Genomic DNA, 25,912 nt, shown 5'->3' on the forward strand with positions numbered 1-25,912 from the left:
ACGTATGTGTATACCTATCTATAAATCATTACATCAGGGATTTAACATTTTAATTTACATTGCGTATTTGAAGTAGTATTCAAATATTATTAATCATGTTATTATTATTAAGATGATCGCAGGGGCAAGTGATCCCCTTCCCCCCTTACAAATGTCCTATCAAATGTGGAGGGGGACCTGCATTCCATCTAACTGTTACTATTGTAGTTTCTCCAGCCTCCAGCAATGTTTCTTGGCTGTCGGAAAAACTATGAGGGCAAAATAAATTTTACTACTGTCCATGTTGCGCCTGCCCCATGCCCTTAACAGTGGTTTTGCAGTGTGGTAATGCCAGGCCTGTGTAAGCAGGAAAATACTCACTTCTTCTCGGCAGGCTGTGACTCTGAGTTTTACAAGCTTAAAGCCACTGGGCTAATTACAGGAGAGTGGACAAGGATTATGATGTCACTGTCATAACCCTATGTGACCTTCTGCATGTAAGGGATCAGGGCCTGCTGCACTGGAGTGGGCCAGCAGAGAAGAAAGGCAGGCAGGACTAATAGAGTGGGTCAGAAGAGAGGAGGGCCAGGACTATTGGAGTGGGCCAGAAGAGAAGAGAGGAGGACCAGGACTATTGGAGTGGGCCAGCAGAGAAGAGAGGAGGACCAGGACTATTGGAGTGGGCCAGAAGAGAAGAGAGGATGACCAGGACTATTGGAGTGGGCCAGAAGAGAAGAGAGGAGGACCAGGACTATTGGAGTGGGCCAGAAGAGAAGAGAGGAGGGCCAGAAATACTGGAGTGGGTCAGAAGAGAAGTGATGAGTGTCAGGACCTGCTGCACTGGAGGGGCCTGAAAGACTTCTGCTGCACAAAAGGGAAAAAGCACAAGCCCGGCCTTAGCCAAGTGCCCAACCCCACACTTCTCACAAGTCTCCCAGCCACACAGTGGGACCTTTTTATTTCATGCTTATTCACTGTTTCTAAGGATGTAATTGTGTGTGTGTGTGTGTGTGTGTGTGTTAGGGTGTAATTGTGTCTGTGTATTTCTTAGAATATAATCATATTATGTTTGTAATGTGTGTGTGCTTCTGAGGATGTCTTTGTGTTTGAGTGTTCTGTTTTAAGGGTGTAATTGAGTGTTATTGTCTGTGTTTGAGTGAGTGACATGATTCATATACTTTCCTTGGGACCCATTAATTAACACACACACACATACAAACACACACACACACACACACACACACACACACACACACACAGACTCTCTCTCTCTCTCTCTCTCTCTCTCTCTCTCTCTCTCTCTCTCTCTCTCTCTCTCTCTCTCTATATATATATATATATATATATATATACAAAACCCCTACATTCACATACAGACAGTGACACTTAACACGGAAAATCTCCTACATTCACGGTACAGTTTGTGAGTTTTTCTGTGGTGGAGCTCTTTTTTCCACTCCTACACATTACTGAGGTCCACAGTAAAAAAAACACAAAATGAAGTAACATGAATTCTATAATTATATATAATTTTTTTTATCCACACTGCTAATAAATAATTTTACAGGCCCCTTCCAAGACTGGGTTCTGGATCTGTCCCTGGATGACCAGGGTTGCAGGGGTGTTGCTAGTGGGGGCTGAAGTCCAGAGTGGCACTGAAAAGGTCTATCTCTGGGACCCTTTCATTTTTAACACCAACTCACATGTAATGTTGAAAGATAAATAATGCCTCTTTGTTACAGTTTTCCTGAATGAACGATTTTTGGAGTTCATTATACAGCATTGTATGGGGGTATGACTGTGTGGCTGCAGGGTTTAAGGCAATAGGTTCAGGTTTAATGCTGCAAGTCTAGAGTTATGTTGTGTGTGCAGGGTCAATACAACACGGTATACTATTAAAACAGTAGGTATGAAAATTAGAACTCAAGATTCACATAATACTCTGAATTCTTTCAAAGATTTGGTGTTATAATGTGATTCATGAAACGTGTTAGGGTTTAGGGTTGAACGTATAGAGTGGGAGGCATAGATCTGGTTTCTACAGCAGGGGGGACCTTACAAATTACCATAAGGTTCCTGGTCTTATTGCCACCCAGAAGTGACCCAGCAAAATGACCTAAAACCAACCTATTGCCTGATATCTGAAACTATGGCCAACTTTTTTTTATTTATTTTGTTTCATGGTTTTGTCCTAATTTATTTTTTCCTACATAATAAATTAGAAGCTAATAGGCCTCTCTAGATTAGTATTTAAAGTGATTTGAAATAAAATTCTTTTTTTTTTTTTTAACATTTATTAATATTTTATTTTTCATTTTAGATAAAAAGTTACATACATATCCATTTAACACGCTTACAAAGAGAAAAATAAAAAGAAGCAGGTTTGATATACTATCAAAAGTTAAATATTATACATACAGTATATTATACATACACTTCCCTCTTTTCTTTCCCTTTTCACTCATTTTTCCATCCTTTCTAGTTACATAATCCGCAAAAGAAAAAAAAAAAAAAAAGAAATACGTTCAAAAGACTCTACATACACTTCCTCTTGTGGTTACTACCTTGCCTTAGTGAGATTGACATTTAGGGGGGAGGGGGGGGGTAATTTTGAGTGTTAAAGTATCCATTCCAAGGGGCCCAGATCTCGTCGTAATTCTCTTTGGAAACTTTATTTGTTACTATGCCAGCTTCCATCCTACCTTGATAGTCCACTTGTATGCAAATATCATGCCAATCTAACGGACCCATAATTCTCCAATTTCTAGCCATTACTAATTTGATTGCCATAAAGATATGTATCATTAGGATTTTAAATTTTATCTTGACCCTTGGCATATCTAAGTGAAACAAGAACATTTGAGCCGTGATAACAGTTTGTGCTTTCAAAATAAAATTTACCAAATCAGACAAAATTATTTTCATAGGTTTCAACTCCTCACAGTTCCACCATATATGAGGGAATGTGCCTAGTTCCCTGCCACATCTCCAACAATCTGGTAGAAGTGTGGGTTGAAATCTGTGAAGGCGTGTTGGTACCAGGTACCATCGATATACTAGTTTAAAGTATACTTCCCGTACGTTTACCCCATGTATGTGTCTTTTAACTAATTTTAGGCCCGAAAGCCAGTCTTCGACCGGCATAGAAAAATGGAGTTCTTGCTCCCATTTAATCATTGCTGTCACTTTGTCTATTTGGGTTTGTCTCCTTATGAATTGATTAAATCTGGAGGCAATTTTTTTCCTATAATGAGATAGTGTAAACTGATCTATTGGAGAAGTTTCCGAAAAAGTCTTTCCCATAATAAAAGATTTTATTCTTAAGTAATTAAATATTTCTTTGGGAGGGAGATTATATTTAGACTGTAGTATTGGGAATGACCATATTTTATTGTCCTCTAATAGTTCCGTAAATCTTACAATTCCGCAGTTTTCCCATACTTGAATATTTATATCTTTTATGTAATATTTTAAACAGGTTAATGGGGCATTTCTTGATATATGATTGGTACCATATTTTTTCTTTAGATATTTTACTATATATATCATTGTGTTGTTCATTGGGTTGTTAGATTTTATATTTTTTACAAATTCGTTGTCGCACCACAAAAGAAATAGAGGTTCGATATTACCAAAATCCGATTTTTCAATTTCTAACCAAATTGGTCTTGATGTTGTAAGGTTATCACACTTAAATAAGTGTGCAACCATATTATTTATATAGAGTTTTTGTATATCCGGAAAGGATACTCCCCCTTCACTCCAGTGTCTCTGTAAGATTTCCAGTGACACTCTAGGTCGCCTATCCTGCCAGATATAATCTGTTATTTGTTTCTGGAGACCGCGTATCGTCTGGGGGGACACCCTCAGCGGGAGGTTACCAAATAAAAATGTCAATTTAGGGAGTAGGTAAGAATTTATTGCCTCAATTCTCCCCAACCAGGACAATTCTAGCCCCCTCCAATTTTTTAGAGTATTCCTAAATTGGGTTGCAATTTCTGTATAATTAAGTTCTCCGATTTCTCTGAATTCCAAAGATAGTCTTACCCCTAAATACTTTATATTACTAACTTCCCAGTCACAATTAAATTCCTTTTTAAGCATATTTTCCCCAGGCCTGCTTAGGCCTTTTGTCAGAATTTGGGTTTTCTTTATATTTAGTTTGTAGCCAGAAATTTTTCCATATTCTTTAATGAGACAGAATGTGGCTGGAATAGATCTGATGGGGTCCGTAAGGGACAGCAGAACATCATCTGCATAAAGTGTAATTCTATTCTCCTTTGTGTTCACCATTAACCCGCTGATACCCTCACTCTGTCTAATCGCAGCTGCCAAAAGCTCTATAGAAAGAATATATAAAAGGGGTGCCAATGGGCAGCCCTGTCGTGTCCCGTTTCTAATTGGGAACCAATTTGATTGAAACAAAAATCCTGTAACTCTGGCTTGAGGATCTTTATATAGTGCCATTGTACATTCCTTATATAAACCTTCTATGCCGAAGGCCTTCAGGACCTCTTCCAGATATTTCCAATTTACTCGGTCGAAGGCCTTCTCGGCGTCGAGGGTAACCAAGGCAAAAGGGGACGAACTTTGACTTGCATGGTATAAAACATTCAATAACTTCCTGATATTATCAGACGTACCTCTACCTTCTACAAACCCGCTCTGATCTATATGTACAATATCTGGTATAATTCTTTTGAGTCTATCTGCCAAAATTCTTGAATAGACTTTAATGTCTAAGTTAATAAGAGAAATTGGTCTGTAGTTTGACGTATATATTGGGTCCTTATCTGGTTTGGGGATTGGAATTATAGAAGCCTGAAGCATTTCTGCTGGAATAACTTTGAGAGTGGCGAATTCATTATATGTCTTCAATAGGTATGGGGAAATTATGCCATTGAGTTTTTTATAAAAGATTGATGAAAAACCGTCTGGACCTGGGGCTTTACCAGCTATTAATGCATTAATGGTGTTACTGATCTCCTGTATGGAGAATGGCATGTTTAGCTGGTTTAATTTCTCAGTAGTTATTTTTGGCAAATTTAGTTTATCCAAAAAACGCTGTATTTCCCCTTCTGACGGGTCATTATATTTTAAGTTGTATAGACTTTTATAATATTCTTCAAATGCATTAGCTATTTGAGTTGGCGAAATACATTTTTTATTTCCAGCTATTATAGATTTTATAGATTGAAGTTTATTTTTGTTTTTTAATTTATTTGTGAGATTCTTCCCTGTTTTATTATTTCCATAATACCATCCTTGCTTTAATGTTAGCATTGCTTTATTAATTTTCTCTTGATTTTTTACTAGGATTTTTTTCTAATCTCCTTAATATCCTCCAAGATATTATGATCTAGAGTAGTCTTATGAAGATGTTCCAGTTTTGCCAGATCTATATTAAGCTCATTCAGCTCTCTTCCTTTCTTTTTTTTTATGTTAGCACCCAGTTTAATAAGACATCCTCTCATGTACGATTTAAATGTACACCACAACATAGCATTAGAAACATCCCCGGTATCGTTATTTTCAAAAAACTCTTTAGCCTGAATGCTCAGTTCTTCTACATTGATTTCTGAATTTAATAGAGTTTCGTTTAATCTCCATCTGTCTCTGCTTTTATATTCGGGATTATTTTTTATAACTAAGCATACTGGTGCATGGTCGGACCATGTTATAGGTCCAATCGTCACTTTATTTATTCGTTCCAGAGTGCCTGCCCTAACCAAGAAATAGTCGATTCTAGTGTATGATTGATGGACATTTGAATAGAAAGTGTAATCTCGCACGTCTGGGTTTAGCGTTCTCCAACAATCATACAAACTATTTTTAGCTAGAAAAGTCTGCATCATTGTTGAACCTATTCTATGACTATCATCTTTATTTGCAGGCTTACTTCTGTTCCTATCTACCTTGTGATCTACAATGCAATTAAAATCCCCACCGATAATCAAACTACCAGACGATACGCGGTCAACCTTTTGTATTAAGCTATCCAGAAATCTATATGGAAGTTGATTTGGAACATATATATTTACAAGAGTATACAGTATATCATTAATTCGAGCTATTACTATTAAAAACCTGCCACCAGGGTCAACCTCCTCATAAACAAGCTCATATTTCAGGTTACTTGAAAAAAAAATTGCTACTCCTCTTTTCTTATTTTTTCCCATCAGGTTAGCTCTATGGACCACTTGAAATTTTTTATAATTCCATAGCTTAGTCTCAGAGCTAACCCAATGGGTTTCCTGGACGAAACCAATATCCGTTTTGCTATCCGTCAGTAATTTGTACAGGTATCCTCTTTTCTGTCCTGAGTTTAAACCCCTTGCATTGATGGATAAAATGTTAAGTGACATCTAGCCACTGTTCCCCCCAGTCCCTCCTCCATTCCAACCTCCCCTCAGATAGTAACCATCTCCCAAATCCTTTCATGTCTTCCCCTTTCGGCCGTCTAATATCTGGCCTCCAGAGAAAGCTCCACATCACACAATCTACTTGAGCATTCATTCCATTATATGAAGAACTTCTATGTGAAGTCCTCATATTTAAGCCTGCTGCCGTCGCAGGTCTCCGAACCAGGATAGTGGGCCTTATTTTCCTTTTAACGAAAGACGTTACAATATTAATTTTCAATAAATATTTTAACCCCGCCACTTATCTGCGAATGGTTCCTTAATTGAACCTTAATTAAACCTTTATACAGTTATCTGATTCTATCTAGGGCATTTTCATTTTCATTTTTGTTGTTATAAACACAATTTCCTCGATTAACTTTCTCGCCTCCTATAGTTCCCATTTTCTCCTCTAAATTGATTCTACTTTAACTATTTTATAAAGTGATTACATATTTTGTATTAATTTTAGTGGTATACTTATATTAAAAGTGGTATTACATATTTTGTGATAATTTTAGTGGTATACATATTTTAAGTGCATTTATAGTACATATTCTCTACATGTTTCTTTCCCTTTTTCTTATTCTTTCTCTTACCCCTTCCTTTTCATTTTCCTTCCCTCCTAAATTGTGCATTTATAATATATGTTTTCAACTTGTGCATATTAATTAATCATTATCATTCTTTATATTTTTACTCATTAAAATACAACCTATCTTGTGAGTTTTCCCTTTTTCTTTTCTTTCTTTTTAACCCTTCACCTTATTTAGTATAAGTCGTTGTGCTATGTGACAAAAAAAACAAAAAAAAAAACAAAAAAAAAAAAAAAAAGGGAGGAGGAAGTACGTTTTCAGTTTAAGGTTGGAGTGAGCTTCCAAGTTGTAAGTTTCTCTTTTAGTGCCGTCTTATCTCTAAAGATATATGGTTGGTCCTTGAAGAAGACCATAATTGCTGTCGGAAACAGCCACTTGTATTGTATGTCCATATCTCTAAGAATTGCCGTCTCCTCTGCAAAGGTTCTTCTTGCTTTTCTTGTCTTTTGAGATAAGTCCTGAAAAATTTTAAGATGTCTCCATTCATCGGTATCCAGGGTCTTGTTCCTTACTTTCTGCATGATTAGATTTTTTATCCGGAAACTCGAAAAGCAGACTATAACGTCTCTTGGATGGGACTTGTCAATTTCCTTTGGTTTGGGCAGTCTGTGGAATCTTTCCAAGGGTTCAAGACCCAGGGTCTGCGGGGACAATATATATGAGAAGAAGCTATCCAGATAAGAACTTAAATCTTCTTGTTTAATTGATTTTGGTATGCCTCTAATTCTTATATTGTTTCTCCTGGAGCGATCTTCTAGATTTGTGATTTTAGTCTCGATGTCTTGCAATTTCTTCTCTAATTGTGTATTGGATAATTTAATGTGTTCATAATCTTCTTGAACTTTTTGTAATATATTTGCCTGGCTTAAAAGTTGCTCAGAGAGAATGGAAATTTCTGACCTCAGGTCGTTTGTATTTTGTTCCATGTCATTTTTAATTTTTTTATGTAGGTTGTCCAGCATTTCAGATAGTAGTTGTTGCGTCATTCCCTGTGGGGTTTTTGGCAGGTGTAGAAAGTCTTCCTCTGATAAATTAGACATATGGTGGACAGAGAGTTCAGCATTTTCTAAGGGCAAAGATTTACGTTGCTTCTCTCGTTCTGTAGGTGCCGTTTTGGGGGAGTAATAAGTACCAATTGTTGCTTTCTTTTTCTCATTGTTTGGGACTTTCTCTTTCTTGGGAGCCATGTGTGTTGCAGGGTCTGCTACTTCAGTTTCAATACAAAAATTTTGATTGTATTTGCCACTTTGTTAGCCTTTTACGTATTCATTCAGTATGTATAACTTGTTTGTGCGACAGATAGCTGGTACAAATAAATGGCAGTTTGACTAAACAGGTTGATTGAGTATAAGTTATCTGTCTCAGCAGGTAGCAGGTACTTATAGATTGCAAATTTATAGATATCTCTTAATTTGCTCTCAGGTATTAGTTTTTGTGTTCACTTGACTTATTTGTCTCAACAGATTACAGGTTACAGGTTACCATTACAGGTTGCTGTTACAGTTTGATAGCAGATAAGTATATCCTTAAATAGATATAAACCATTTGTCTCAGCAGGTAACACAGCAGGTGCCAGTAAATTACAGATAAGTGAATATTTCTCTGTTTCCTTGCAAATACTCTCTGTCTCCAGCTTGCAATCACCTCCTGCCTCTCTTCTTTCCCCCTTTTTTTTTTTAAATGCTTCTTCTCTTTTCTTTTCACTTTAATTACACATTTAATTTTCCTCCCTTGCTCCCGTCCCCAACACACCTCTCGTGCCCCTCGGATCTCTGCCGAAATGGCTCTTCAAATGGCCCAGGTACCTGCAGTCAAGAGCTTGTAGCTGGTTCTTGTGACACCTTGTGTCTCGTTATCGTTCCAGTCTGCCTCCCCTCGGCGTCCATGCTGCCTGTCTGCTGCCTCACTTCCTGGTCCCCGAAGCGTGCGGCCGTGCGCACGTGCTTACGTCACGTACCGCCCGCCCATCATTCCAGGATGAGGGACCAATTTGAAATAAAATTCTAAACGTAGCAGGGCGGCCATGAATTTCTGATTAGTAATTAACTAAACGCTAGTGGTTTGTGGAGCTACAATCCTAATGCATTTTTATTATCATTTACATGGCATCAATTTATTGGACATTATGCTCAGTTCTCTATAATCTATACGTGTGTAGAGCGAGATATTTGTCTAAACACAAATTGACAACAAACATCTCTTCACTGTCCACATAACGTCATTGTATTGGACAATTGATATTGACACAGAGCTTTAAACACCACTACAACGCGTTTCTATGCTTTTACTTTTGTAACATGTGATCCAAATGTGATTATTTTATAGAGCCTTTAGATATTGTATCTAGAAGATCAATTTCATGGAAAGGAACAAAAATAACTCAGCTTTGAATAAAGTCTTATATATCAGTCTGTCAGCGGCATTCATTGTCAAACCCTCTCAACCATCTCACTTTACGAGTGCTGCCAAGAGAAGCTTGGCCTTGGATTTCAAAGTTCACACAGGTGAGTTCAATTGTAGTTACCCTGACAGCTCTTAGTATACACTATTATTGTGGTATACATTCTAGGTCAATGGCACTTTCACATACATCCCATGAATTCAGATAAACGAAGAGGCTGTTCTAAGAAATTGTAGATTACTTGCTAATAATATATCCCCCTGAAATATAATTTATAATAAGAAAATGTCCTTATTTACAAAGACTGATTTCTAAACACATTTATTTTAGTTTAAAGACACAACTGTGAGTATTATCGCTGTGGAGCTCTGTTATACACTGAGACAAACCAACAATACGGAACTCCAAGAAACAAGGGACATTAGGATAGAAAAGTAGGAGAAATGGATTTGGGTCCAAAATAGGGACTGTCCTTCCTAAATGAGGACACTTGAGAGGTATGCTTTTATCACATTTTCGTGTTTTAAGCTGTTTCAGTGAGTAATGTTTGCTGTTCAATGAATGCTTTTTACTTTAATAATCTTAGAAACAGAATGCCAATTACCATTCCTGGTCTGCTGATGTCCACATGTCTCTTACAACACTATAGTGCTGTCTAAACAAATTTTGACAGTGACAAAAGTTTAGCATTTTTGTTTTGAATATTTTTATTGTTTTCACAATTAGTGATGTACCGAACTGTTCGCTGGCGAATAGTTCCTGGCGAACATAGCATGTTCGCGTTCGCCACCGCGGGCGAACACATGCGCGGTTCGATCCGCCCCCTATTCGTCATCATTGAGTAAACGTTGACCCTGTGCCTCACAGTCAGCAGACACATTCCAGCCAATCAGCAGCAGACCCTCCCTTCCAGACCCTCCCACCTCCTGTACAGCATTCATTTTAGATTAATTCTGAAGCTGCATTCTTAGATAGAGGAGGGAAAGTGTAGCTGCTGCTCATTTGATAGGGAAATTGATAGCTAGGCTAATGTATTCAGTGTCCACTACAGTCCTGAAGGACTCATCTGAGCTCTGCTGTAAGGACAGCACCGCAAAAAGCCCTTTTTAGGGCTAGAACATCAGTCTGCTTTTTTTTCCTGTGTAATCTAATTGCAGTTGCCTGCCTGTCAGCTTCTGTGTCAGGCTCACAGTGGATACTGTGCCCACTTGCCCAGTGCCACCACTCATATCTGGTGTCACAATAGCTTGCATTTAAAAACAAAAATTATTTTTTCACTGTTATAGATTGAATAGCAGTTACTTGTCTTCAAGCGGGTGTCAGGCCTACAGCGTGTACTCTGCCAACCTCTGCCAGTGCACATTGCCACTCATATCTGGTGTCACAATAGCGTGCATTTAAAACCAAAAGACTTTTTTCACTGTTATAGATTGAATAGCAGTTACTTGTCTTCAAGCGGGTGTCAGGCCTACAGTGTGTACTCTGCCAACCTCTGCCAGCGCACATTGCCACTCATATCTGGTGTCACAATAGCGTGCATTTAAAACCCAAAAACTTTTTTCACTGTTATAGATTGAATAGCAGTTAGTTGTCTGCAAGCGGGTGTCAGGCCTACAGCGTGTACTCTGCCAACCTCTGCCAGTGCACATTGCCACTCATATCTGGTGTCACAATAGTGTGCATTTAAAACCAAAAAACTTTTTTCACTGTTATAGATTGAATAGCAGTTAGTTGTCTTCAAGCGGGTGTGTCAGGCCTACAGCGTGTAATCTGCCAACCTCTGCCACTGCACAGTGCCACTCATATCTGGTCTCACAGTAGCTTGCACGCATAGTACCACTAATCCAAAAAAAAATGACAGGCAGAGGCAGGCCACCCCGCAGGGGCCGTCGTGGTTGTGGTGCTGTGATTCCCTTTTGCCCTAGAATAATGCCCAATTTTCAGAGGCCACGTACCCTGAACTTGAAAAGTTCTGAGGACATAGTTGACTGGCTAACACAGGACACCCAATCTTCTACAGCTTCCGCTCGGAACCTTGACGCACCATCCTCCTCCAGCTTAGCTTCGGGCACCTCTCAAGGTAACACTCACCCGCCTGCAGCCACCACCAACACTAGCACCACAGCCGCTTCACTTTATCTGTCAGAGGAGTTATTTACACATCCGTTTGAAGAAATGAGTGATGCGCAACCATTATTGCCAGAGGATGTAGATAACAGGGATATGTCTCAGTCAGGCAGCATTACACACATGGACGTACGGTGTGATGATGATGATGTTGTACCCGCTGCTGCTTCCTTTGCTGAGTTGTCAGATACAAGTGAAGCGGTTGATGATGACAATGCGTCCATGGATGTCACATGGGTGCCCGCTCGGCAAGGTAGGTTCCCGCTCATCTGCCCATAGTCAGGTGTCTGTCAAGGACATGTTTGAGCGTAAGAAGCCAATGTCAGAAAGTCACCCCCTTGCCCAGGAGGAAGACCAACCACAACAGGCATCCAAGGGTGCTCGTTGTCACCTATCTGGTACCCGTGGTGTTGTATGTGGCTGGGGGGGAAGGACATACCTTCAGTGAGATCACTGAGGAGGAGGAACGGGAAATGAGTAGCTCGGCATCCAACCTTGTGCAAATGGGGTCTTTCATGCTGTCGTGCCTGTTGAGGGACCCTCGTATAAAAAGGCTGAAGGAGAATGACCTGTACTGGGTGTCCACGCTACTAGACCACCAGTATAAGCAGAAAGTGGCTGAAATGTTACCAAATTACAACAAGTCGGAAAGGATGCAGCATTTGCAAAATAAATTAAAAAGTATGCTTTACACAGCGTATAAGGGTGATGTCACAGCACAAAGGGAATCTAACAGGGGAAGAGGTGAAAGTAATTCTCCTCCTCCCACGACCATGCCAGCAAGGACAGGACGCTTTAAAGACGTGTTGTTGATGGAGGACATGCGGAGCTTTTTAAGTCCTACGCATCGCCACAGCCCTTCGGGATCCACCCTCAGAGAACGACTCGACCGACAGGTAGCCTTAACTGCAGATATCGACACTCTGAGGAGCGATGAACCCCTTGACTACTGGGTGTGCAGACTTGACCTGTGGCCTGAGCTATCCCAATTTTCGATTGAACTTCTGGCCTGCCCCGCTTCAAGTGTCCTGTCAGAAAGGACCTTCAGTGCAGCAGGAGGTATTGTCACTGAGAAGAGAAGTCGCCTAGGTCAAAAAAGTCTATATTACCTCACCTTTATTAAGATGAATGAGGGATGGATCCTGAAGGGACTGACAGTGGGCGATACATTCGACTAAAAAAGGCCTGATGAAATGAGCTGCCTTGGGCTAAAAATGGTGACCCTATGTAGGAGGAACAGTCCCTATTCTGCTCTGTGTCAGTGTGTATCAGGGTCTCTGAGGACAGTTGTCAATCCATATCTGCCAAGTGACCCTATGTAGGGGGAACAGTCCCTATTCTGATCTGTGTCAGTGTGTATTAGGGTTCCTTAGGATAGGTGTCAATCCATATCTGCCAAGTGACCCTATGTAGGGGGAACAGTCCCTATTCTGCTCTGTGTCAGTGTGTATCAGGGTCCCTGAGGACAGGTGTCAATCCATATCTGCCAAGTGACCCTATGTAGGGGGAACAGTCCCTATTCTCAGGGCCGGACTGGGGATACAAAGCAGCCCTGGAAAAATAATCTATGCCAGCCCCATAAGTCACTGCGCCAAGTACTGTCACATGTAATATGTACGGCTATGTGTTGCCACCCTAGATGATTGAGTATATATATATATATATATAATTTATTATATGTTTATATATTACTCAATCATCAGATCAGGGGTTCCAAATTAATTTTTCCCGTGGAGCACTGACAGTGTATCAACATCTTCAGTGTTGCTGGCTGAGGTTGGTGTGCTTCTCAGTCCTCGCTGCTCCCTCTCCCCCTCCAGGCGTCGCGCTCTGTCTGGGAGGAAGTGCTGTCCCTTCCTCCCAGCATCCAATACTACAGGGGTCTGGTCGTGGTTTTAGATGACCGCGGCGACTGACCGGACCCCTAGCGATACCCATAAGATGGCCCTAAATGCTTGAGGCACCAGACGTGCAAATCGCTGTGGAAGCCCAATTTTGTTCTAGCGGAACCCTAGGGTAATTGAGAAACGCTGCAATAGATGAATGAGTAATATATTTATATAAACACATAATACATAAACACATAATATATATATAATGTGTTTATAGATTAATCAATCATCTGGGGTGGCAAGACATGCATACATATACACCTTACATATTATATTGATATATATTTCTTTTTCTGATATGTGAGTAGGGGTTCTGTATGGTGGATAGGGGGACTGTGAGTAGGTAGCGTTTTCTGTAAGGTTGGTACGGGACTGTGAGTGGGTAGGGAGCTGTGACAAGGTAGGGGTTCTTTAAGGTGGGTAGGGGGACTGTGAGGTGGGTAGGAGGGCTGTGAGGTGGGTAGGGGTTATGTATGGTAGGTAGAGGGGCTGTGAATGGGTAGTCAGTGGGTAGGGGGGCTGTGAGGTGGGTAGGGGGGCTGTGAGGTGGGTAGGGGTTATGTGAGGTGAGTAGGGGTTATGTGAGGTGGGTAGAGGTTATGTATGGTGGGTAGGGGTTATGTATGGTGGGTACAGGGGCTGTGAGGTTGGTACAGGGGCTGTGAGGGTTATGTATGGTGGGTAGGGACTGTGAGGTGGGTAGAGGTGCTGTGAGGTGGGCTGTCAGTGGGTAGGGGGGCTGTGAGGTGGGTAGAGGTGCTGTGAGGTGGGCTGTCAGTGGGTAGGGTGGCTGTGAGGTGGGTAGGGGAGCTGTGAGGTGGGCTGTCAGTGGGTAGGGGGCTGTGAGGTGGGTACAGGGGCTGTGAAGTGGGTAGGGGGGCTGTGAGGTCACCCCCATCCCTTAATACACTGCTGATCGCCCTCCCCCTATCTAATACACTGCTGATCCCCCTCCCCCTATCTCATACACTTCTGACCCCCCTATCTAATACATTTCTGGCCCCCCTAACCCTATCCAATGCACTTCTCACCCCCTCCCCACTATCCAATACACAACTGCCCCCCCTCCCCTATTACACAACTGACCCCACCCCACACCCTCATATACTGCTGATCCCTCCCCTCCCCTAATATTATGCTGACCCCCCTCCCCTCCACTAATATACTGCTGATCCCTACCCTCCCCTAATACACAGTTGCCCCTCCTCCCCTCCCTTAATACACAGTTGTCCCCTCTCCCCTCCCCTAATACAGTTGTCCCCCCCTCCCCTCCCCTAATACATAGTTGTCCCTGCCTCCCCTCGTCCTAATACACAATTGTTCCCCCCCTCCCCTAATACACTGCAGATCCCCCTCCCCCTATCTAATACACTTCTGACACCCCTCCCCTATCTAATGCACTTCTCACCCCCTCCCCACTATCCAATACACAACTGACCCCACCCCACACCCTCATATACTGCTGATCCCTCCCCTAATATTATGCTGACCCCCCTCCCCTCCACTAATATACTGCTGATCCCTCCCCTCCCCTAATACACAGTTGTCCCCCCTCCCCTCCCTTAATACACAGTTGTCCCCTCTCCCCTCCCCTAATACAGTTGTCCCCCTCCCCTCCCCTAATACATAGTTGTCCCTGCCTCCCCTCATCCTAATACACAATTGTTCTCCCCCTCCCCTAATACACAATTGTTCCCCCAATGCACAATTGTTCCCCCCTCCCCAATATACAATTGTTCCCCAATACACAATTGTTCCCCCCTCCCCTAATACACAATTGTTCCCCCAATTCACAATTGTTCCCCCTCCCCTAATACACAATTGTTCCCCCCAATACACAGTTGTCTCCCCTTCCCTAATGCAATACACAATTGTTCCCCCCTCCCCTAATACACAATTGTTCCACCCTCCCCAATATACAATTGTTCCCCCAATACACAATTGTTCCCCCCTCCCCTAATACACAATTGTTCCCCCTCCCCTAATACACAATTGTTCCCCCTCCCCTAATACACAATTGTTCCCCCTCCCCTAATACACAATTATTCCCCCAATACACAATTGTTCCCCCCTCCCCTAATACACAATTGTTCCCCCCAATACACTGTTGTCCCCCCTCCCCTAATGCAATACACAATAGGTCCCCCAAGCCCCTTTATTCTTTCCTGATCTAGAAGATGTACCTCAATGGTGCAGGAGGGAAGTGATACCGCAGTCAGTGCAGAGCCGCCGCCGCGCAGCCGCCGCGCAGCCGCCGCGCAGCCGCCGCGCAGCCGCCGCGCAGCCGCCGCGCAGCCGCCGCGCAGCCGCCGGATGTGACGTCATATGCCGCTCACATCCGGCGGCTGACAGGAAATGTGTTCATTCTGCTCCAGCCTCCTCTGACCGCAAACAGCCGAAGCAGTGGCTGGCACGAGCGGCTGCGGCGGCCGCCGCATAGACTAACAGGAAAAAAAAAAATTCCTGTCTTGTGGCTAAGTGCAGCCACATCTCAAGGCGGCCCCAGGGCCAGCGGCCTACCGGGAAATTTCCCGGTATCCCGGTAGGCCAGTCCGGCCCTGCCTATTCTGCTCTGTGTCAGGGTGTATCAGGGTCCCTGAGCACAGGTGTCAATCCATATCTGCCAAGTGACCCTATGTAGGGGGAACAGTCCCTATTCTGCTCTGTGTCAGTGTGTATCAGGGTCCCTGAGGAGAGGTGTCAATCCATATCTGTCAAGTGACCCTATGTAGGGGAAACAGTCCCTATTCTGCTCTGTGTCAGTGTGTATCAGGGATCCTTAGGATAGGTGTCAATCCATGTCTGCCAAGTGACTCTATGTAGGGGGAACAGTCCCTATTCTGCTCTGTGTCAGTGTGTATCAGGGTCTCTGAGGACAGGTGTCAATCCATATCTGCCAAGTGACAATATGTAGGGGGAACAGTCCCTATTCTGATCTGTGTCAGTGTGTATCAGGGATCCTTAGGATAGGTGTCAATCCATATCTGCCAAGTGACCCTATGTAGGGGGAACAGTCCCTATTCTGCTCTGTGTCAGTGTGTATCAGGGTCCCTGAGGACAGGTGTCAATCCATATCTGCCAAGTGACCCTATGTAGGGGGAACAGTCCCTATTCTGCTCTGTGTCAGTGTGTAACAGGGTCCCTGAGGACAGGTGTCAATCCATATCTGCCAAGTGACCCTATGTAGAGGGAACAGTCCCTATTCTGCTCTGTGTCAGTGTGTATCAGGGATCCTTAGGATAGGTGTCAATCCATAACTGCCAAGTGACCCTATGTAGGGGGAACAGTCCCTATTCTGCTCTGTGTCAGTGTGTATCAGGGTCCCTGAGGACAGGTGTCAATCCATATCTGCCAAGTGACCCTATGTAGGGGGAACAGTCCTTATTCTGCTCTGTGTCAGTGTGTATCAGGGTCCCTGAGGAGAGGTGTCAATCCATATCTGCCAAGTGACCCTATGTAGGGGAAACAGTCCCTATTCTGCTCTGTGTCAGTGTGTATCAGGGATCCTTAGGATAGGTGTCAATCCATATCTGCCAAGTGACCCTATGTAGGGGGAACAGTCCCTATTCTGCTCTGTGTCAGTGTGTATCAGGGTCCCTGAGGACAGGTGTCAATCCATATCTGCCAAGTGACCCTATGTAGGGGGAACAGTCCCTATTCTGCTCTGTGTCAGTGTGTGTTAGGGTCCCTGAGGACAGGTGTCAATCTATATCTACCAAGTGACCCTATGTAGGGGGAACAGTCCCTATTCTGCTCTGTGTCAGTGTGTATCAGGGTCTCTGAGGACAGGTGTCAATCCATATGTCAAGGTGTCAATATGTCATATGTCAGGTGTCAATCCATATCCATTGTGATTTAGGAATGTTAGGTGATTTATGCCCTTTATGGATTAAAACCAGACTCATCAGCTGTGTAATTTTCCATGGGAGTTTTGCCATGGATCCCCCTCTGGCATGCCACAGTCCAGGTGTTAGTCCCCTTGAAACAACGTTTCCATCACTATTGTGGCCAGAAAGAGTCCCTCTGGGTTTTAAAATTTGCCTGCCCATTGAAGTCCATGGCGGTTCGCCCAGTTCGCCGGTTCGCGAACATTTGCGGAAGGGTCCGGTATTCTGTGGCCTGCCCCCTGTCCCCCACCCGGTCCGTTGTGCCCCGCCGTCGTCCTTTCGCCTTCTGTGTTTCTCTAGGTCTCTTCCTCCTGCCTCCTGTTACGGTGTGGTTAAATGGCGTTCTTGCTGCCTTCGTGATCCACGGTAGGGTCTGAGCTGGTTATGTCCGCTTCTAGTTGTGTCCACTGTTTGGTGCCGCTGGCTATCGACCAGCTGATGACCCTGGTGATGTGTGCTGCGTGGTATTACTTTTCGAAGTCTGGGAGTGCTAGGCACCCTCTGAGCTTGGGTAAGATCAGTTGGGTGTGCGCTATGCGTGGGGATTTGCCCTTCCAAATAAAGGAGCGGACCTCCGTCTTGAGCGCCGAGAAAAACTTTTGTGGAACTTTTATCGGCACTGTTTGAAATATGAAGAGTAGCTTCGGCAGTAGCGTCATTTTCACCGCGTTCACTCTGCCCAGCCAGGATATGTAATAGGATCCCCATCTTTGCAATTCCTCCATCACCTTTCTCAGTATCGGGAGGTAGTTGTGGGCGTACAGATCTACCGGCTTGGGCGTAAGCCATATCCCCAGGTATTTAATGTGTTGGTCACACCAGCGATATGAGTGTTGTCCCTGGATCACGTGTTTGAGTGTTTGGCTGGTAGTTAGGTTTAATATCTCCGATTTCGTGTAATTGATTCGGAGGTTCGAGATGCTGCCATATACGTCGAATTCTGTCTGGATCGCTCGTAGGGATATTTCCGGGTCTGTGACCACGAACAGCATGTCATCCGCGTATGAAGTTTAGCATTTTTGGATCTATGTCCAACACACCGAATTTAAAATAACGCTAAATAATGAGGATGCAATGCAGACAGTTTAAATCTCAGGGTATTTACATTCATATTCAGTGAATTGTGTAGGAATAACAGTATTCAGTTCATATTAATTGTGCTGGAGCACTGAGCCAAAACCATACTTGCCAAAGTCCTGACTACAGTCCTGATTTTGGGCTCATGCACCACATTTTCAGGTTTCTTCCTGTTGTCCTCCATGAACAATGCCAAGTGAACATTTCCAGGAATTAGTGACTATGTGCAAGTTCTGCAGCAGTGATCTACTTATGGGAAGCCCTAGGTGACTGTTTCCCATCCTTGCTTGCTTATTGTGATGGGATGACATGCCATTAAACAGCTGTGAGCATCATTAAGGAAGCAGATTACAACACGGATACATCCGTGTGCAAGTACCATTCCAATCCGCTCCTCTACTTTCCTTGTTGGAGACTAGATAAAATTTGTATAGCTGTCCATATAATTATGGTCTGCTCTTTACTGCACATTTGTACCAGTTGTCTTTTATGTCCTTATCCTAGAATAAAGTATTGATCACAAGTATTGAGGAATAGAGTTGGGCTGACAGCAGAATGTTTTTACCGTTATTTATGTCCTAAAGTACTCAATCTATTTTCTTAAGAAACATTTCTATCTGTTTTTATAATGAAACGGACACCTTGGTTCTTTTATACAGGAAGAAAAGCCTACTATTGTGTCCTATATCCCACTTTCTCTTTGTGCCTAGCATTTGATGCATTATGTAATACTAACCTATGTGTGAGCATTAATATTAATGCGTCCTGATCAGGTCACGGTTATGTTCTTTCTAAAAAAAGGATTCGCAAGGTTCCAGTACCCATGTGGAGCTGAATCTCAATGCTTTAATTGCATTTGGACAATTCTAACAGAAGTTGAATCAATTACGTGCAGCTTCCTTTGATGGAGTAATCGAATCCTAATTGTAATATATTAAATAGCATAAATCTTCATGACAATACTATTATCCAATTGTAATTTGGGGTGTATTATCTAAATATATAGCAAACTGAAATAGCAAGAATCTTAGATGAATGCTTTCGGTAGAATCTTCTATTGCGGATTCTTTTTTCTGGGAATGTTGTGTTTTATTGTCTTATTTTATTCAGGACAAATAATATTTCCTTATTTACCCTTCTACCCACCACAGCTTCTCTAGATCAACAAATATGGATAATTGGAAAAGTTAAACTTATCTCCCTTGTGTCTTTTTTTCAGTTTTAAATAGGTAAGGGTGTAAAATCACGAATAGATGTTTCTTCCAGAATACATGAATTCACACAGTGCTCGGTAAATGTGGGTACTTTACCTAGATATATTATTTTTCATAAGATTTTAATTAACAAGGAAGTAGAATTAAAAAGACACACTGAGCATCTGAAGGGCAAAGCGGCAATAGACAGTGGATCATTTAAGAATTAATCTTATTTGCTTTATACAATGACATATATTTGTATATTCCATTTATTGTATACTAATGGAATAGTTAAAATTCTCTAATATTATCCCTCAATAACCCTTAGAATAATTGCACCCGACTTCCTTTATGACAATCCTTAGTTACAACTCCTGGAAAGCAAGAATCTCGTGAGATGATTTGCCTGTTACTAAACAAAGTTCAAAAGAACCCACCTTCTGACTCTCAGCTTTGTGTACTTTAAGCTTATTTAAATGCTATATCATCCAGCCCCATGCTTGCTGTAAGACTTTTGTAGCGGTGATTTCCATTAATTTTTCTTTGCAATATGTTAACGGATACAATAGTATTCAATGTTTTGCCTTTCCTAATGATTATCAGCTAACAAATCCATATCGCATTTGAATGGACCAACATTTTAATTCTTGATTATTTTTGTAATAAAAAGCATTAAACAAAAGTGTTTTTTTTTTAGCCAATATAATTAACCATTTTCAAATTCTATTTGGTGTCTTTGGCATATTGATTGACCGTTCTACAAATCTACTCTCGGTGTAATTTTGAGACATCTTTTTAAACTAATTCCTTTTCTACCCTGTGCTATTTTCAGATAAATATTTATGACAATGAACATGTTGTAAATATCCCCGTATTCTGCTTAGCATTTTTAAAATTAAATGTTTTCCTATCAAGTTTTCACCTTGATGTTAAAGGAATTATTTTTATTTTTTTCCCATGATAACATCCATTCTGCTGTCACCTTCAGCACTACTTAAAGTGGACCCTGTCGTGTTTTTTTCTTGTGGTTTTCCTTTCCTCTTGTCCCCTGTATTTATTTATTTATTTATTTATTTATTTATAAAATATTTTACCAGGAAAGATACATTGAGATTTCTCTCGTTTTCAAGTATGTCCTGGGTCCACAAATCATTGCATTGTTACAGTAAGTGTACAATAAAATACAAAATTAATATACAATATATACAACATTTAACATAGAACAGGTAGGAAATATATAATCAACCATGACAGGTACATTCTGTTTTGAGGTATGTAGAGAAGGATCTCTTAAAGGACTTTAAACTTAGGGAAGATTTCAATTTGTGCGGGAGGTCGTTCCACAAATGCGGTGCTCTGTAGGAGAAGGAGGATCGGGCTGCTTTCTTTTTATATTGAGGTAGACTAAGTAAAGTGTTGGTACTGGATCGGAGGTTGTAGGAAGTGGGAACAGCCGGGGAAAGCATTGCGTTCAGGTAGGGTGGGAGTTTCCCAGAAAAGCTCTTAAACACAAGGCTAGAAAGATGAAGGGTGCGTCTGGATTCCAGCGACAGCCAGTTTAGTTCTTTTAGCATGTCACAATGGTGGGTCCTGTAATTACATTGTAGCACAAATCGGCAGAACGAGTTATACAATGTGTTGAGTTTATTAATGTGGGATTGCGATGCAGATGCATATACTACATCCCCATAATCAACGATTGGCATCAGCATTTGCTGTACAATCTTTTCCTTTACTGAAGTGCTTAGGCAGGATTTGTTTCTGTACAGGGCACCTAGTTTTGGATAAAGTTTAGATGCAAGGTTTTCTATGTGCAGGCCAAAAGATAGATTGGGGTCTAACATCATACCCAAGTATTTGAAAGAGTGGACTGCGGTCAGTGTGCCATTTGAAATTGTTTTGATGGATAGGTGAGAATTGTGTAATTTGTGTAATTTAGGTACTGTTCCAAAGATCATTGTGACAGTTTTGTCAGTGTTCAGGAACAGTTTGTTTTTTGCGATCCACTTTTCTACCTCTGTAAACTGGTCTTGGAGCACAGCCTCAAGCTGCGGTAGATCGGAATTGCTCGCATAGATTACCGTGTCATCTGCGTACATGTGTACATTTGAGGATTTGCAGACATTAGGCAGATCATTTATAAATAATGAAAATAGTAGGGGGCCGAGAATGGAACCTTGGGGAACACCACACGTGACTGGGAGAGGGAGGGAGTCGCTGTCAGAAATGGACACATATTGCGAGCGTTCCGATACATACGATCGAAACCAGTTTAGCGAATGATCACCAATACCTGAGTTTTTGAGTTTGTGCAGTAGAATGTCGTGGTCTACTGTGTCAAAGGCCTTAGCAAAATCAAGGAAAATAGCTCCAGTTAGGTCTCCTTGTTCCATGCCAGTTTGGATGTCATTGCAAACTTTTAAGAGGGCAGTTGTAGTGGAGTGATTCTGGCGAAAGCCCGATTGATCAGGGGTCAGATGGTTTGATTGTTGGTAATACTCACATAGTTGCGTATGGACACATTTTTCTAAGATTTTTGACAATACTGGGAGCAATGATATAGGGCGATAGTTAGAAACCAAGGTAGTGTCACCACTTTTATGGATAGGCACTACTCTTGCAGTCTTCCAAAGTTTGGGTAAGTATCCAGACACCAAGGATTCGTTAATTAGAGTTGCGACGGGTTTAGCAATTGCTGGTGCACTGAGCTTCAACAGCATTGCTGGGATTTGGTCAGGTCCGGACTGGTTTTTCATTTTTAGATTATTAAGATGTTTTTCAATGACACTAACAGGTACAGGTCTAAAAGTGAACTTGTCTATATTGGGCGTTTGCAAATTTAGTGAGACCTGATCCACATTTGTAGTTTCAGGATGCGTGCCATTTATTAGCTTGGCAATCAGGGCAGTAGAGCATCCGACAAAATAATTGTTAAAGGCATTTGCTACATCTAAGGGAAGTTTCAGGGTTTGGTTATCCACTTTGACAGTGGAGGGTTGGGAGTGGATTGGGGGAGTTTGTAGTTTATTTATGACTTTCCAAAAGTTTCAAGGGTTTGAGATGTTATTGTTCAGATTGTCATAGAAATATTGGGCTTTGGCCAATTTTGTTTGTTTTGTGCATATATTTCGCCATTGTCTATATGCACAGTGATCATTCATAGAGCCAGTACGCTTAAACTTTGACCACAAAGAATCCCGAAACTGGTACATTTGGATGAGGTCAGCTGTGATCCAGTTCATATGAGCTCCTTTTACCCTCACCTTACGCAGCGGGGCATGCAGATTCCAAATTTGTAGGAGTTCAGACTGAAAGAATTCAACAGCACAGTCTAGATCCGGGATAATGTTTAATCTGTGCCATGGGAGGTTCTTGATGTCCTTTAGAAAGGATTCAAGATTAAATTTTTTGAAGGACCTTGTTATTTTAACCTTGGGAGCGGATTTAATAGCCTTAATTTTGCGCACACAGTACACTAAACAGTGATCACTGAAAGTGTTTGGGAGAACACAGGCCTCCTGGATTCTATCAGGAGAAGTAGAGAGAATCCAATCTAGTAGGGTATGGTTAAGGCTTTTAATATTTATGCGAGTTGGGGAGGAGATTAATTGTGTTAGCTGCAAAGTCTTAAAAAGCGTGCACGAACTATTATTTTTAGGATTCAGCCAATCAATATTAAAATCTCCAAAGACCAACAGTTCACTTTTAGGGTTTTGAGCAATGGTTTCACTAAGGAGATGGGCTATGTCAGAAAGAGTATGCACAGGGGAGCTAGGTGGGCGGTAGATTCCTGCAACAATGATTGAATTACTGCACGGGATCTCAATTGTGCCAGAGAGGAAATCAAAGGTTGCAGGAGGATTAAGGTTTTGTAAAGGGGTAAACTTTATGGAATTGTCAACATAAATAACAATGCCTCCTCCTCTCTTTGCTCTGTCATTTCTAAAACATGAATACCCCTGTATTGCAATGGCGGTGTCTGGTATTTTAGTTGTTAACCAAGATTCTGAGAGCACAATGATTTGTGGTTTGTAATGGGAACACCAGGCTTGCAGTGCATCTAGTTTAGGGAGTAAACTACGGATGTTGCAGTGCACAAAAGAGAGGCCTTTTTTAGTGGGGAGATTAGGACTAGAATTAGCTGGGGGACCTGGGTTAGACTCCACATCATTTGCAAGGGTGAGTAACATAAGGAATAGGAATTTGGACATAATTTTTGTTTGGGCACATAGTGAATGGGATACTTTATAATTTTGTGAGGTGGGGGTAGGAGGGCTATTTTTTAGAACTCTCCACCAGCACTCAGCAGATAAGTTACAGGAACAAAGCATGCCATGGTGTATGATAATTTGTTTTCCAGTTTGAGGTGTGTGCTTATGCTGGTAGTGGTGTGAACAAAATTGAATTGAAAAAAGGGTTATTAAGAATATCAGTATGGTTATATTTGGATTCATGTTAGTGGTATGAGGTGTGTAGTTGAAAATGAAAAACAGAAATTGTGAAAAACTTAAAAAAAAAATTAAACAAAAAGTATATAGTATTAGTGTGTGAGATATCTATTTGTAGGGAGAGAGGGTATGTGTTCTATAGAGTTAAAAGATTGGAAGGGTGTGATGATCAGTGTTTGCACCTGTCAATTTCAAGAGGTTGAAAGTTGTGTAATTATTATACTCCCCTACTTGACACATTCCTTTATATTTATTATCTTTTCCTTCTTGTGTTGTATCTCATTACGTGGGTGCAGCCATTTTGGTCTCTTCTGCCATGAGGTCTACTGTTTGCATTCTGTGGGGCAAGTTGTACTGATGGGTTGTGGGTAAATGTCTTTAAAGGGACACTGTAGGCACCCAGACCACTTCTGCTCATTGGAGTGGTCTGGGTGTCAACTCCCACTACTCCTAACCCTGTAAGTGTAATTATTGCAGTTTTTTATAAACTGCAATAATTACCTTGCAGGGTTAACTCCACCTCTAGTGGCTGTCTACTAGACAGCCACTAGAGGTCTCTTCCTGGTCCATAGCACAGGAAACCTGTGCTAGAGCGTCGCTGGACGTCCTCACGCTGTGTGAGGACCTCCAGCGTCGCTCAAATCCCCATAGGAAAGCATTGAAATTCGTTTTCAATGCTTTCCTATGGGGAGACCTAATGTGCATGCGCGGAATTGCCGCGCATGCGCATTACGTCTCCTCGGCTGGTGGGTGGGATCAGTCTCGCCTGCCGGCCGACGGAGCCAGTAGGAGGAATGGCGCGGAGGAGGAGACAGCGGCGAGGGACATCGCCGCTGCCTCAGGTAAGTGACTGAAGGGGTTTTCACCCCTTCAGTAAGTGGGGATTGGTGGGTGGGAGGGAGAGGGACCCTCCAGTGCCAGGAAAACGGATTGTTTTCCTGGCACTGGAGTTTCCCTTTAAGCTCATTGTCAAGTTTTGTCAACTTGAATGCAATACATGAGAAAAATAGCACCCAAGAAAAAAATAAAACAGATTCAGACACATGGAGCTATATAGAAGCAAATAAATAAGATAAAGGATATTTTTGGTGACAGTGCCGATTAAATAAAAAAAACTTTACAATTCATCAATGGATTGTGCTGCAGAAATTCTAGCGAACGTATAGATTGTGTCCTAAGATAGCTGCAGACAGGATTTAGAATCTCATTATTTTTAAACACAGTAAACATGATTTGTTAGCAGACAGCTAACGTGACTGCTGAGAAAAAGCTAAGTTTAAGTAAATGTGTTTTTTTTGTGTGTGAAATATTCAGTTTAAAATGGTAAAATCTGCCATGTGCAGTCACAGTAAAATCCCTTTCAATGAGTTATATTTTGAGACTGACATTCAGTGTAATGTTTCATTTGCATGGTGACAATCCACCTCCCTTAATCTGCTTGTATAACCATTATCATATTACATTTGTGAACCTGTTTTATAATAATATGTCAGTTCCAAATGTAACACAATTTGTGATTATCTCCAGGGACTGGTTACGAGTTCGCTCGTCAACTCGTGAAGAATACTTATTGTTCTTTATTGTGTGTGTGTGTGTGTGTGTGTGTGTGTGTGTGTGTGTGTGTGTGTGTGTGTGTGTGTGTGTGTGTGTGTGTGTGTGTGTGTGTGTGTGTGTGTGTGTGTGTGTGTGTGTTTTAAGGTTAGAATCTGTCCTTCAATGTCCAACTATTTAAAGCCTTTAATTAATATTTTTGTATACGCTTTTTAAATGATTCCAATCTGTTAGAAAAACCCTTTCAAATGGTTTCATTAATGTCTACAGTAAATGTTGTAGATAAATCATTTGGAAAGTTTTTTTTTAACAGATTGGAATTCTTTGAAAAGCTAGTTAAAAAAATATCAAATCAAG

Source organism: Pelobates fuscus, chromosome 2 (assembly GCF_036172605.1).
Source record: "Pelobates fuscus isolate aPelFus1 chromosome 2, aPelFus1.pri, whole genome shotgun sequence".
In the NCBI taxonomy this organism is placed as follows: domain Eukaryota; kingdom Metazoa; phylum Chordata; class Amphibia; order Anura; family Pelobatidae; genus Pelobates; species Pelobates fuscus.